Genomic DNA, 12,927 nt, shown 5'->3' with positions numbered 1-12,927 from the left:
TCCATTATTGTAGTCAAATGGAAGATTACTTTCATGCAAAAAAAAAAGCTTTGGAAAAAAGAAGTATGAAATGAAACTTTGCATAACGCATGTAAGTAAGCCTGATAAGAATTAATTTTTCATTACAGTTTTGATGCCTAAAATAAGGACACCAACGCTTTCAAAGCCGCCACTCGAGTTGACATTGATCCTTCGAACAGCAAGTCACATCGAATAGATATGAAAGCTTTCAAAATTGTATGCCTCCTTAGTTGATATCTGAAGGTGTCAGATTTTATGTAACAAGAGCAGCACTGAGCCGCAAAGGCTTTGTGATTAGCAAAAAAAATGGTGCAGTGGCTTAGCTCGGCTATGCCAGAATAACGTAGCCTTAGCAAAGGTTCAGCTAATTATTTTAGCTTTCCTGGCTGTCTAGGATTAGCTTGATTATCATGCTTACTGCTCCTCCAATGACACACACGCGGTATACGTATTATGTCTCACATGTATGTTTATTCTGCGAGGCAACTACTTCGGGGTCCGATGAGTTTAGCTTCTCCGCTCTTCTGCGCCGCTGAGCAGCATTTGCGCTCTCCTTCTCCATGGCTATACCACACTGGCAAACGCCAGTCAGAGGCGCTATCAAGCGGCTCCAGGGCAGTGTCAGATGGCGACTGCACAGCGAAGGCGAATAGCTGCGCGCGCGCAGGCGCCAATACGTCTGCCAAGGCTACGACGTCACTCCTCTGGAAAGCGCAGACCGGTGGCGGCGAGTCGCGCGCGGCGACGGTGGAGTGCGCGGGAGCCGCTGGCTCCGGTGCGTGACATCACTGATCCTCGCGCATGTGCAGCACGGCTCTTGAGGATCCACGCGAAACTGGCTCGGCTAGGCCAGTGTAGCTAACGCTACAAAATTCAGCCAGCTCCACTCCGTGAAAACCTTGGAAACAACAAAGCTGATGTCCCCCTTTGTCACGCTATTTTCTTTATATTGCCTACATCGGGTGGCTTCTTCATCTGGAGTAGGAGCAGTCTTGGCCATTCTGGAAGAGCAAACTATCGCAGAACTGACAACCTCCTTTATACTCCACCGAACCCCTCAGTGACCTACTTCTCGCAAACTGCTAAGTTCTGATGCGCTTTCCGCCGAGCCTCACCCCCGCTCCTCTTGGCACACCACCCATTGGTTCCCCCTTTCCACCAAACTTCACCTTCGCCCCTCTCGGCAAGGCGCCGCCTTCCTTTCCACCAGTCCTCTCTCGGCACGGTGCAGACCCCCCCCCCCCCTTCTTACCGAGCCTCACTCTGGCCACACCGCAAGGCCACGTGACCAGCGTTACACCGTCGCGGCCAGGAAGTATCGACTAAGTAAAAGGCTGCGCTGTTAAAAATAGACATGATTTTTTACCGCACTACGTGCCCTACTATGAGAGAACGGTGAGTTGTCCTTATATGTACAAGTAAACGAAAAGAACGATTAATCAAAAAATGCTTATATTCAGTTTCATAGACGCAAAAAAAGGGGTTAGTTTGTGTGGCATGTACCCCCAGTTTATCTAGCGTCAAAGAGGCGTTGGTTGGTAATTCCAATATGTGCACAATAATTATTGTGCTCATAATGGAATAAGCAACGAGTAGAAAGAAATATACGTCGCCAAGGGCACATGTCTTTTAATAATGCGAACCTCTGTATGCCTCCTTTCACGCGGTTTCTGGTTTGGTGTCCCTGCTGAAATAGTGTCATAATTAAAGTGCCAGTTCAGTTTTCTTCAGCACACGCCCACTGCAGCTGGCACACCGATACTGCACCAGTGTATCGGTGTGCTACCCGGAAAGTCGACCCCGGAGGTAGTACGACATTTTCATCACGGCGAGAGCCTTAGCAGTTGGCCTTCATGCCTCATCAAACGCGAAAATTGACCGTCGGGTTCGGCGGCGTGAGACTATAAAAACGTTGGGGAGGGGCGAAGCATGTAGGGACGGGTGTTTCAGCTCCACTAACGTGAAACCTGTGGAGGGGCGAAGCATGCAGCGTGCGCCGGTGTTTCCCACAGAAAAATCACTCCTAACGAGCAATGACAGACAGAAGAAAGATTAGACACAGAGACCCGCAGTCCGCTTTTAGTTGACGTGCACACTGCGAAATTTTATTGTTCAACTACGCACAAGAGATATCTTCCACCGGCACTACATTGCAGGCCAAGATCCAGTGCCTATAGATATATATATATATATATATATATATATATATATATATATATATATATATATATATATATATATCCAGTGCGGCGCCGGTGAACGATGGGTGCAGCGCGAGCAGTCAGTTTTTTAGGGGCGAAGCTCCTTAAGGCGGCACCCGTTCGTCCCTCGTCGTCGTCGTCGTAGTAACAATAAAAAATTCGCAGCGTGCGCGTTAACTAAAAGCCGAATTCTTCTGTCTCTCATTCCCCATTAGCAGCCATTGGCATGTTCCAGTAGGAAACGTTAGTAGAAGTAGAAGTGTAAGTGTTAGCTAAAAGCCGACTTCTGTCTCTTATTCCCATTAGCAGCCATTGTTTACCTCCAAGGTAGTGCCTGGTGAGATTTCTCCTGTGCGTGAGAAAACAATAAAAATTTTGTTCAAAACGCCGTTGATTGATGAAATAAACCAAAGAAAGACGCCAGATGTTTTGTAAAAGCAAAACGAAAGAACGCCAGATGTTTCTAAAGCAAAACGAAAAGACGCCAGCTGCTTAACGAAAGACGCCAGATGTTTTCTAAAGCAATGGTTTTCTAAACAATGAAAATTCACAGCGTACATGTCAAATTAAAGTGAGCTGCAAGTCGCCATAACTCATCGAACCTTTAGTATAAACGCGCCCGATCTCACGTCGGTGATGATGTACTGGGCAGAATTCACGGAAGATTCAGGGCCAATGGCTGCTAATGGGGAATGAGAGACAGAAGAATTCGGCTTTTAGTTAACGCGCACGTTGCGAATTTTTTATTGTTCAACAACGCACAGGAGAAATCTTCCACCGGCACCACCTTGGAGGTCAAGATCTGGTACTAGCGTTACGACTGGTTACGCACTACGAGGGACGAACGGGTGCCGCTTTAAGGAGCTTCGCCCCTAAAATCCCAGTAAAAGGGATTGGAGCCCACGACTTCTCGGTCCGCGACGATACGTAGTAGACGCTCTAACTACTGCGCCATGGTCACACATGAAAGAGGCATCACGAATGCGCCTTTTACATCTCATACTTTCCTCTCACAGCGCTCTTGGTTCACGTGGTGGTGGTGTCGCCTTCTGGGGGCACTAGGGTGAAGTAATGCATGGCCTCCGCGATTAGCTCCAGCAATTTCTTTAGCTCCGCGGTTTCCAAAATAAGTGTAATTTCGTCAATGCCTTACACCACGAGGTGGCGGCTTTAGCCAAAACCTCGCTCATAGCATCAATCCACATTAAAAAGATAGCTCTGCGACACTCGCCTGGCTGTCACACCGCGTTTCCCGCTCGTACCGTGAGAAATCACGGCCAGACTAGAGGGGAGACACGACGCACGTCGCGTTTCCCCTCTTGTTTCTAGGCGGGGCGTAGTGTGACTTTTCTGTTCACTCTTTAACATTCCGCGGGATGGAGACCTTAGCCCAAGCTGAGTAAAGAAGCTCAGCGTCCAATAACCGACACTCTTTTGGCTATCACACCACTTTCTTTGATTACGCTCTCCCCGTGCGATTGGAACGGTCTGAGCAACACCAGCAACGGCGCGACGCCGGAGCCAATCTCGAAGGCCACTATAGTAATGCATGATGACACTAACGAGCATGAAGCGCGAGCGTTTCGGTAGTCTCAGCGCGGCGGAGTCTTTCACTGCAATATTGTAGAAAACCCTATGGTCGATGAAATGCGACATCCACGGTGATTCGATTCGGTGACGGCTCAGTTAAGCGATTCACATTTCGCGTCAGCGTGTGACGCCTCCTCGGCAGCATAGGGCCGCTTCCAAACGACTAACGGTGTTTCTCCGCTGCCTACAGCTTCGACTGCATTGGCACCGACTACTAGCGAGCGCACACGCTTTGAAAGAGTGTACGTCGAGTTAGTTTTATTATGGTTATGTTGAAGCCATCTTTGCGCAGGATTCACCATAGCTGTGTCTGGGTGTATGCTAACAGCTACAGCTACCACAAAAGTTTAATCATGTTCATGGACGTCAGTCGTCGGGATGGAGACGTGCCACCAGGCGTCAACTTGGGTGCGTCTACATAAAGCAGTGCTAGCTATAGCTTCAAAACACCCATAGACATTGTAAGATTGCAGTATTACAATATTCGCGTATCAATGTATAACGCATATTCAACTATGCTTCTGTGAGGACGAATTTCACTTTCGTTTTATACCGATTCCTATTATGGAGGGATCAACCATGTTTGGTTTTTTTAGATAATATGATGTTCGATTCTGTAACGCATCTTTATCATTTTTACTTGATGTCGTCGTTATAACAAACACTTTTCTGTGACGCCTTTGGGCATCGGATCCTGCTAAAAAAACAAAGGCTTAAACTCAATGAAATTATGCCCTCGGTAAATATAGGTAATGTTACGTATCTATCAATAGATAAGTAACGAAAACCAAGAGGTGGGGCTGCGCTTGGCTGGCTGGCTGGTTGGCTGGCTGGCATAATGTCAATATATATTTTCAGGGTTTCATGAGTCGCTGTTGACCACCGCCAGTCTCTTACGAGCAGAATGCAAGAACGTTGTCCGGTATTCCTGTTTATTTTTAAGACTATCCAGGCAGACAGTTCTCATTTATTAAAGTTGCAAGCAGGGTTGCCGTTGGTGGCTGCTTTGCGACAAATTGGCTACTTTATGACCCCGTCTGGCGACGATAATTTCGGGTTGGCGCCGTGGCTACTTTCTGGCTACCTTTAAAATTTCGTTTTGGCGCATTAGGTACGCATTTTTCCTATTATTGGCAGATAAACTACAATGTTTTGAGGCTTTTCTGTCGTGTCAGATGGTGCACTCGCGTCCTCCTCCCGCCAGCAGCGCGCCCCCCAATGCGGAGTGGCGAAGTTGCGCGCATGATGGCAAAGCCGTGGCTAGTACGCTGCTCACGGAGCTCGCCATCTATGCTGATGCTACGCGCTAGTTTCTAATTCTGATGCGCAGTGCGTGTATTCGTGAGAACTTGACAAAAACAGAGATCCGCAACAAGATGACTGGGCTGTTCATCTTCAACCACATATCGCTTTCTGAAGCGGGACTCGCGTTATGTAAACTCTACTAATCAAATTCGGTTTGCGACGTCAAGGAAAAACTGCTCCAACTTTTGATGTTCCTTCTGACTTTTTCGCTGGAATGCTACAAAATGGTCTAGCTTCTATGTCTTCTATTGTCTTTGGTGTATTAAAAGGGTATTATTTATCTTCCAATAAGAAAACCTCTACTCATAATACAGCTGTTGTTCCAGTTGGCAACATATTTCGCGACAAAATAATAGGAATGGGTACTTTGGCTACTTTCAGCTTGATTTCTGGCTCCTTTTCAAGTCTACCCAACGGCAACCCTGGTTGCAAGGTATAATAGCTGTAATAGTTTTTCACTTTTTATAAATTCCTTGCGGTGAACTTTATCGATCTCGCACACATTTACTTTCTTGACAGCGAGAAAAGTCTAAGAAAATAAGCGGGGTTTGCTGAACCTTGTGCATACTGATATGGAAGCGTTTCTGAAGATGATTTTTCGGCAGCCATGTTCAAATATTTCCACTGGGCTCCGCGATGAAGGAATTCGTGAGACCATCTCACATTCTTTCCTTTAAGAATTTCTGCAGTTTGTTTCGCTCTGTCATTTTGCCATCCTTCAAATGGAAGCGGCCACATTTGAAAAGTGTCTGCTGTTTGGATTCCACTGAAAAAACATCGCCGTTGATGGCCGCCCGACAAATGGCCATACGAAGCAAACTGACAAAGAAGCGAACGCGAAGGAACTCACAAAGAATATGACGTTGTTTTGAATGCGCTCATGCGTACTGCGCTTTCCCGTCCGCGTTTACGAACCGGAGCTGGCATATTTCCCACTAAGAATTCCCACTAAGAAATGGGATGTCGCAAAAGTTTCTTATGTAGAACAACAATGTCCATTAAGTATATAAAGAAACAATGAAAGTATGTACGCGATGGCGACAGGTGTGTATCCGGCTCGAAGTTTAAGCTACACTACAAAGGAAAAAAAAGGAAGTACGGCAACGCCCACAGTTGCAAGTGCATAAACTGGCAAGTACCAGAAAACGTTTTATGTGAAACTCAGTCATAACGTACGGTGAGGGGAAAAAAACAGGTATATTTTAAAAAGATAGATATTTGTTTTCAAAATCCCAAGAGATGAAAGAAGCAAATAATACTGAAGTAGAGTAAAAGTGATTGATTGAAGCATGTTGATGGTCCAGTTGTAATTTTCTAAGGCTTCAGCTGGTATTCCGGAAGCGCTCTCACACTTCACATGATGATAGATGGCAGGCAGCTGTAAGCAGCGTGTGTAAAGAAAAAAAAAGTTAGGTTTTATGAAGGTGAGGTTTCCTTCTAGGCGAATTCAGCGTCAAAGCAATTTGCTACCGCATGTTGGAACTTTTGTGAGAGGGAAAGCGCATCACGCGTATAAATTAAAACGTTGTGAGAGCAAAAAGCATTCACTCGGGTGAGATGTGCTGTCTGGAATCGTTTCACATTTCACAGCATCTTCTTTATGGGTATACTTCTAAGGCTTGAACTCGATTGCGTTTACTTTTGCTGCCTCTTTTTACTAAAGCAATAAGATTCTCCCGTTGTTATTTCTGCCGCATGTCGAGCCCAGGCTAATGCCCTTATCGCAATGCAGCTCAATATAACGCAGGCGCCTTCCTTCCGATTTCTACGGTTTCTTCGTGACGTCACGATCGATGGCCATTACGACATGAAATACCTTGGTTGGCTGCATGGACACGACAAAATAATTGCAGCGTCAGGGACCATAACATAAATGGCGCTAGGTCGACGGCCCCGCGTATGATGCTTAATAAGCGTCACCGAATGAGCTGCAATCGGACGCCATCAAATGGTATCCCTGCCCCTGGTATATCCGAGCATTGCAGGGGGATTCCGTGGATGTTGTTTCAGTGCTTTGGCGTAAATAGGTGAATACGAGAGCTAGGTGATAGGCGCTCAAGAAACCCGAGTGCTGTTATGTTTCGGGCCATTATTCTCGTAACGCGACTCCTAACTGACACGGAAGTGCGAGATGAGGAGGCTTCAAACTCTTGCAACGCGCACTGCACGTGGCCGTTCACGTGCCTTCTCCATGTCAGCGATGAGGGAGCTTATGATGGATTGCAGGAAGACTAGTAGACAAGTAGATTGGCAAAGAGAGTTGTATAGCGTTGAAATAGTGGAAGGAAACAACCTGAAATTGTATACTGACGATAGATAGATAGATAGATAGATAGATAGATAGATAGATAGATAGATAGATAGATAGATAGATAGATAGATAGATAGATAGATAGATAGATAGATAGATAGATAGATAGATAGATAGATAGATAGATAGATAGATAGATAGATAGATAGATAGATAGATAGATAGATAGATAGATAGATAGATAGATAGATAGATAGATAGATAGATAGATAGATAGATAGATAGATAGATAGATAGATAGATAGATAGATAGATAGATATTGTCGGATAGTGTCCGGTCGTTGTACGGTAGTTTAAATGCTTCGCATTTAAGACTACCGGATAACGAATTTTTTTAAGCAAATCATTTGCTAAATGTGTCCCTCACTTTGCTGTCCCATACGCCATTAGCGTGCAATAACCTTTCATGCATGAAACCATAACCAGAGAGGGAGATCTAAGTCTATATAGTGTCGTGTATTGGGAGCAATCTTTTTTTTTTTTTTTTTTTTGCTACGAGGTCCTGTCTCCTTCGGTCCTCGGCGTTGTTTTTTCCGCGCTTTCTTTAAACATGATTGCGAGGAGGAGGAGGAGGAGGAGGATGTTTTTGACTGCAGATGGATTTAGCCATGCAAAACATCCGAACGAAAAAACAGTGGCAGAGAAACACTGATGAAGTGCTTGTGCATTAGAAAGATAGGCCTGACATTTTCCCACTAGGGGCAATTCCAGGGACTCGGGGTGGTAGTCTCACAAGCCGGCTACCTGTATGTCGTTATTCTAGTGTCCCGCCGATATAGTGACCTTTCATGGCGCGCGTCTTCGTAACATTGAGTAAGCTCTTTCGTCTACGATGACGCGTAATCGCGAGCTTACCTTTATAGCGTTTTCATGTGAACTACTTGCTTCAAGTTTTTGCTTTTCCGCTGAAGGCGGCACTCGAGCAGACAGCGCTGCAATGTCTCCTCTATGCACCTAGTTACTACTTTACGGGTTTACGGGCTTGTGTAATAGTGTGTGGACGCCAGTAGGCATTTTTCATTTCACGCACCCATTTGATGTGTAGCCGGTGAGTGAGTGAGTGAGTGAGTGAGTGAGTGAGTGAGTGAGTGAGTGAGTGAGTGAGTGAGTGAGTGAGTGAGTGAGTGAGTGAGTGAGTGAGTGAGTGAGTGAGTGAGTGAGTGAGTGAGTGAGTGAGTGAGTGAGTGAGTGAGTGAGTGAGTGAGTGAGTGAGTGAGTGAGTGAGTGAGTGAGGGAGGGAGGGAGGGAAGGTGGGAGCTAGCCAGCGAACTAGCCAGCCAGCCAGTCAGCCAGCCCTAAAGTCATTATATTAAAAGCCACATAATCAAACTTCTTTCCCACTGGACCTATCCTGTGCGCCGTGCACAAAAATCTGCGCAGTGAAAGAAGAAGATATACGCTCATGCTAGTGGCCGTAGTGCACAAGCAAAATGGTAGAGGCCCGTGTACTTAGATTTAGGTGCACGTTAAAGAGCACCAGATGGTCGAAAGTACCGGAGCCCTCCACTACGGCGTCTCTCATGATCATATTGTGGTTTTGGGACGTAAAACCCCAGATATTATTATTAGTAGCAGTGCAGAAGCATGCATTATGTCGGCCCACCACCGCCTCGCCAAGAATCGCTTTGAGGGAGCACCCTTTTCTGAAACCTTGCACCTTCCATAATATATGGCGCCAAATGCATGCGTAGAATCACTCGCTGGAGTAATGGAGGAAGCCACGCGGCCTTCGGCGACAGCCCACTGGGACACCACAAAGCAAACACGGTGCATTCGCCGGAGCCTGGCAGCCCCTATCCAACACAAACAAAGTGTTTGCACTAGTACAAATGAGAAGCCCGCCTCGGCAACATCACTGCGGGGGCGGTTGATACGCGGTCGTTTCATTATTCACTGCTGCACCCTCTGTGCTGACACGGAGGAATGAATAGAGCGGTCGCTGCGTAACACTCGCGCCGCAAGGTGTCTTCCTGACCGGCCTCTTTTGTTCATCGTTACCGCGTGATGCCGTGCGTATCATACTCGCTTAGCTGCAGGCGCTGCTGGTTCCGTGTAGAAAATGTACAACAGCTGTGTGATAGGCTGAACAACGGGGAAACATTTGCTGGAACTCGCGCAGATTCAGTGGACACTTGCTCTGAATGGTCATTGCCTGACTTATGCGTTGAAAAGATTCAAGCTATTCGTGGAGCTGGTATTCCGCCTATGTTCTCTGAGGGATGTTCTGCTCCGCAGCGCTGCAAAATTGTGCAGCGCTGCGTCTGTGTTTTTCTGTGGAGCGCTGCGCTGCGTCTTTCTCTCTTTCTATGTCTTTGTTCCCTTTATTTCTCTCAATTTTTCTCTTTCTCTGTCTCTGTGTCGCTTTCTTTCTCTCTCTCTCTCTCGCTATTTTATCTTTCTTTCTATCTCTTTCTTTATTTCTCTCTCTCTCTCTCTTTCACGTGTTTCACGTGCTTCACTTTGCCGACCAGAGTTTTCGTTTAACATGCGCACATTCTGTACTTGGGGCTTGCCCAATTCCTGGGGCGCCAACCCACTTGTGGTTTTCTACGGACAGCACAGTTTTTACGGCCGGCTTACGACAGCTCCGCTTTTATAAACAAGAGCAGGTAAATGCTAACGAAATCGTTACTGTAGATAGCGGAATGGCACGCGTTGCGTAAAGACTATAAGCAGCAGTCTGTAAAAGCAAATGAACATAATGAATAATAGTGATGAGGATGAAGGATCATGGTCAAAAGAAGCTTACGTGGCACTATGTGTTTAGAAAGTTCTCAGGTGCGGCATAGTGCCAGTCGATAGAAGGGACGGGTTTTCCCATATGCTTGTGAGAGGCATTCATACCATAGTGGTGGTGCTGGTGGCGGATGGGCCAGTGATGGCCAAAGAGCGTCAAGACAACTCCATAGGGAACTTAGGACGGATGATAAATGTTTTCGTGGGAGTGCAACGCGACCATCTGTTTTCGAAAAATCCCAAATTACGTGCGAAAGGAAGCATCTTCTCGTAACTGGAAAAAGTAAACGGCTCTTCAGATTTCTTATCGTCAACGCCGTTTTCAATGGCCAACTCACAGATGTGGATATGTAAACTGACTGGGCATGTTGAAGCTGTATGCTTGACTTTCGTGCCAACTTATGGTATTCGAAAGACACTCCAAACACATTTATTCGTCTGTGACGATACAACGAGGTAGAGCAAAGCGATGTTGATTTTAACGAAAGCTGGGACAAATAGTGCGCCTGGACGGCTTCCGCTCAGCTCCGCTTGCATACACATCACATCCAGGGTGAATATATCTTACGCAATCCCTTCCGGGTATTCTTCAGAGTTACTAAAAACAAGGTCACCAAATTCGGTGCCATGGGTCCGAGGAGGTTAAAGAGGCTGGAACAATGTCGTGATCCGGAACATTTGCTCTAAAAAGTGACATTAATTGTTGCTACATTTATTCCAGTTCGGCGCACGCCTGCAGAAAATAGGGGCCTGAGTTCGAGGCCTTTTTGAATAAGTCGTTCTAGTTCTTACATATATATAATTAATATTCCTATTGATATCAGTATACTTAGGGCGTCCCCATATAAATTATACATACTAAAATACCAAATATTTCCTTAATAAAGTGTGAGTCCTCACGATATCATCTTCAATTTCTTCTTTAAAAGCACACGCGGCTGTGCTTTTTGTCATGTGCGTCACGCTGCCACATAGCGCTACTCTATTCACTCTGAAGGTCGTAAAAGCTTTATAATTATACTTCATTAATTGAAGGCACATGTAATATATGAGCGCTCCCAAATGTAGTAGCTTCTAGCGCTAGCAAATATTTATTTCGCATATTTCTTGGAACCGGTCATTTGCACGTTCGCTCTTGAAAATGTAGCAATTATTGCTATACACGGAGAACTGGATCACTCTTCCTCTATATTTAAAATAATAAGGAGAGAAAAAAACAAAATGCTGCAGGTACACACTGAAAGACTCAAAGTAACTGCTACAACAACTGAAGCAATTCCTAACACACACACACACACACACACACACGCACACACGCATATATATATATATATATATATATATATATATATATATATATATATATACATATATATATATATATATATATTCTTTCAGCCTAGTTATACTGCAGTCAACTGCAGTTATACTTGCTATCAGCCATAAGTGCTTATTTGTAATGTAAATTTGGGCTTGCGAAAACCAACGAGGCTGTTCACAATCATATTCCAGCTTAAATGTTTCGCAGTTGCGAATATGCCACCAAAGACACCAGCGAGACAAATCTAGTCTGCTGCATTTCAGTGACAAAAGCACAAAGAAAAAGCTGTTCCCTTGAAAGCCTCTGAATCACCATATAAATAATTCTGTCGACGTTCATTTTTTTCTGTGCGTCTGTTGTCGCAACAGCGGTATGGCTATTTTTTTATTAAAAGAGCATTCACCTCGCCGTCGTCATATCAACTATCCTAGGCATTTAAATAAGGGCACGTGTACTAAGAAACATGGCACTCACAGATATTACACGAGTAATGCAACTCTATACTCTTTTCATTACCCTGACGTTCTTTCTTAAGCAAAAGAAAAAAAAAACGCATAAAGTTGAAACTGAATAAACATTCAGTTTCATGTCTTTCTTCTCGGCGGTCAGGTGTCCTCTGTAGCCATAGTGCCTTACGTCATGTCTCTGATTATAGTGTTTGCAACACTGTATAATACTGGATTGCTCACGTGACACGAGAGACCACACAGCTTAAAAAAAGTCTTGCCTTTCATACGCCAATGTGTCTGGCAGGGCTTTATTCGTAATGAAGCAGTGAGACATGCAAAAATAAAGTTACAAAAAAGCTTTCCACTTTGTTGGATCTTGCTTACGTAACTCTATGGGCAGTAAAAGGCTGTTGTACTAAGGTCAGTGATCAGGGCTTGCTCAAGTGGTAGGTAAAGAGGCATAGTTCTTTATTCCAGATTTCGTAACGCTGATGCAAGCTTGTGATTAAAACTTATTAAGAAATATATATATATTTTACCTTGCAATTACAACAACGCAGGAGTTTTCGAAAACGGTTGGCGCAATATGCAGCTGAATATTTCTAGACGACGTCGTAAATATGGTTCTGGCTCTGTCATCGGTCATTCTTACAAAAAAACGTGCTGAAATTTAATAAAATGCAGACCACAAAACAGAACGCCTATCAGAGGCAGGCATTTTTTTTTGTTCTGCTGTGTGCAACAGTACCATGTTAAAGAAACAACATATAAGATGTACCGTTACATTGCCTGTCTCCTAGCCGGCTTATAGACGATATTAATAGTAGAAAGTTCTGAGTTTGTTTCTTTAAATCCTCCTCAGGCTCGACGAAATTCTAGCGAGACGCTACCATTAAAAATTGTTTCTTAGCGTAAGCCGGTCGGTCACAACATTGAAGTATACTTGTTCGACAAGATTGAGTGGGCATATGTCCCGTCGGCGTCTTTGTTTAT

Source organism: Rhipicephalus sanguineus, chromosome 3 (genome assembly GCF_013339695.2).
Source record: "Rhipicephalus sanguineus isolate Rsan-2018 chromosome 3, BIME_Rsan_1.4, whole genome shotgun sequence".
NCBI classification, from domain to species: domain Eukaryota; kingdom Metazoa; phylum Arthropoda; class Arachnida; order Ixodida; family Ixodidae; genus Rhipicephalus; species Rhipicephalus sanguineus.
The sequence above is the reverse complement of the archived record's forward strand: the minus strand, read 5'-3'. Positions refer to the sequence as shown.